Source organism: Gopherus evgoodei, unplaced genomic scaffold, assembly GCF_007399415.2.
Source record: "Gopherus evgoodei ecotype Sinaloan lineage unplaced genomic scaffold, rGopEvg1_v1.p scaffold_232_arrow_ctg1, whole genome shotgun sequence".
Lineage (NCBI taxonomy): Eukaryota > Metazoa > Chordata > Testudines > Testudinidae > Gopherus > Gopherus evgoodei.
The window spans coordinates 16,258-19,089 of NW_022059895.1; the positions used below are offsets into that span (position 1 = coordinate 16,258).

General features: G+C 52.8%; 1 non-coding gene across 1 annotated transcript; it reads left to right on the forward strand.

Annotated features, from left to right (window-relative positions):
- The first annotated feature begins 2,329 nt into the window (after positions 1 to 2,329).
- Positions 2,330 to 2,411, forward strand: TRNAL-UAA. Its single transcript has one exon. It is a non-coding gene; the product is annotated as a tRNA-Leu (tRNA).
- Positions 2,412 to 2,832: the final 421 nt, after the last annotated feature.

Sequence of the window (2,832 nt, forward strand, 5' to 3'; positions counted from 1 at the left end):
GAAAGCAGCTGCCATCTTCCCCAGGAGCCGAGCGGCCCAACCGTCCCCAATGGCGGGGAAGGAGCTCGCGGCCGGGCCAGGAGGTGGAAGTGCCCAGCCTTCTGGAAGAGGAAACCTGCTCCCGGTGCAGGCGCCGAGGTGGGAGAGGCACCGTCAAGGCCAAAATGGAGCTGGGCCAGGATGCAGCTGGGCAAGCAGGACCCAGCCCTGGTGCAGAACCGGGCAGGGTGGTTCTGGGGCTTGTTGTGTGGGCAGCAGCAGCCCCAGGAGCCCAGCCCCGATTTCCAGCAGGAGGCATCGCCCTGCCCAGTCAGTGGGGACCTTCCAGCCTTCCCAGGGCAGGAGGTGGAGGATCCCTCTCCCAGCCCCAGCAGCTCGGCCCGCTTCCTGTGGGACAACAGCAGCACCTGGAACTTGGACAGCAGCGAGGCCGACAGACGCTTCTGCTTTATTCCAGGTGAGGAGCCAGGCTGGGCTCGGAGGGGTAAGGAAGGGGCTGTGAACACTCCGGGCCCAGGCCCTCGAGCAGTGCTATGGGGGTGGGTCCCCAGCTCAGGTGTATGGCCTGAGCCACTGAACCCCACTGACACTAGATGCTGCCACTTTAATCCTTGATGCTCCATTGGTTTGGGGGGGAGTGTGGGAGGCACCTTCCAAGGAGTCCAGGATTGTGGGTGGAGGGGTCTCTTTGCTATGGACTCCTGAAGGACTTGGGGGCTGATGACACTGAGGCTACTTGGAATCAAATACATTTGAGATACAAGTACATAGCCCATATTCATAACTTCAAATACAAAAATGGAACGCACAGCCAGCAAAATTATAACCAGCAAATCATAACCTTGTCATATGTTTCTCCTCTCTTGGTTTTCACACCTCAACTGCTAGAACACGGCCTCATGCTCCCTGATTGAACTGACCTCGTTATCTCCAGCTTGCTTGCTAGCACACTTATTTATACCTGCCCCTGAATATTTCCATTACATGCATCTGAGGAAGTGGGTATTCACCCACGAAAGCTCATGCTCCAAAACGTCTGTTAGTCTATAAGGTGCCACAGGATTCTTTGCTGCTTTTACAGATCCAGACTAACACGGCTACCCTCTGATACTTAACCTTGTCATAGACACCTCACACGACAACCTTTGCACAATATTTGCTGCACATATATAACAGTGGTGGCAACAATGATCCCTACGGTCCCAGTTCATATTAATAACGTCACAGAAGGCTATAGAGAAGTGGGAGAGAGGTGTCTTCCAGCCGGCGTGTCTCATCCATTTCCCCCTTGCCGCTTGGGCCGAGGTGGGAAGGGAGCGAAACATCCCCGGCTGAAGATTTTGCGCTCGACCTTGAAGATTAAGCCCAACCCCCCGGCATGGCTAGGTCAGGGTTGTCCTGGGCTCTGGGGGCAGAGGGCTGAGCTGGGAGAAGGGGCAGATGAGGGGATTTTGTCTCTGATAGATAAGGGCTTTGTCAGGAGAAAGCTGTAGGTCACATGCTGGGGGTGTCAGTGAGATTTGAGCTGGGGTAGCAGCAGCAGGGAAGCAGTGTGTGTGTGTGGGGGGGGATTCACTTGGTAAAAATGAAACTCCCAAGCCGCTCCCTTTGCTGGAGCAAAAGCCTCTCATTTATCTCCTCAACTCCCTTCCATGAAAATCTCCACCCCTCCCCTGGTGCTGAGAGACCCCCTCACTCCCATGGAGATTTGTAATTGTTCTAACTCTTCCTTTGCCTTGTCCAAATAGTTTTCCCAGAAAAATGATCAAGGACATTTCAAATGAGAAAAACAAATGAAACCAGAGAAACTCCCACCACACACAGTTTGGGTCTGAATTTTTCTACTGAAATTTGGAGATAATAAAACTCCTTCCTCTGTTGGCCAGAAACCAAAGCTAGACCTCCCCTGCTGTAGCTGTGACTTCTGCTACCAAACCACCAATGCGCTGTCTCCTCTTGTGAGACATTTCTCTGCACAATACTGCTGCTAATCCAGTTATTGACTCCAGGAAACATTTTCCTTAGCCTGGTTCCGTGTGTCACTGGTTTCTATAGCAAAGGTCAGTCCCTGGCCCTGTGGTCCAGACATCCTCATTCGCATCAGGCTTCAAGTTGAGAATAATTTCCTATTCCCGCTCTGTGGGAGGGGAGACTTTTAAACGCGCTCTCTGTGCGACTGCACATGGCTAAGCAAAGAGAACAAACCCAAATCCCCCCTGTGCTTTGGGAGCCAGGTTTGCAGTGGGAATTCTGTAGTTCAGATGACTTCACACCTGGTCATTGTGATTCTTTACCAGTTTCTCTGGCATTTGGGCACCTTTACATTTCAGCTGTGATGGCTGAGTGGTTAAGGTGTTGGAGTTAAAATCCAATAGGGTTTCTCTGCGCAGGTTCAAATCCTGCTCACAGCGAGGCCTGTGTTTTAGCCAGTATCTTATCTGAGCAATTCCCTGTGTACAACCCCCTGAGACACTCTCAAGTCTCTCCCCACCCCAAGTAAATCCTCTTCTGCTCCTTTCATAGAGATGCCTGGGACACCACCTCACACTGTGTCCCTGAGGTGTCAGGCAAACTCTCAGTGCCTGTAGCCTCTGCCACTCACCTAGTGCCCCATAGATCAGCCATAGCCCTGGTTCTGCTCCTCTCTCTAGTGTGTGAAAGGAGCTAAGTCAGTGACTCCATGGGATTTGCCCCGGAACCCTCTAGGGCCGGCCCTGAAGGGAAGCGCTGACTATCACAGTGACAATACAACTGACCAGCATTGCGGGGGAGGCTGAGGGAGATCCGCACTCATCAGGTCTCTTCTCTCCCCCAAGGTGAGCCAGACACTGC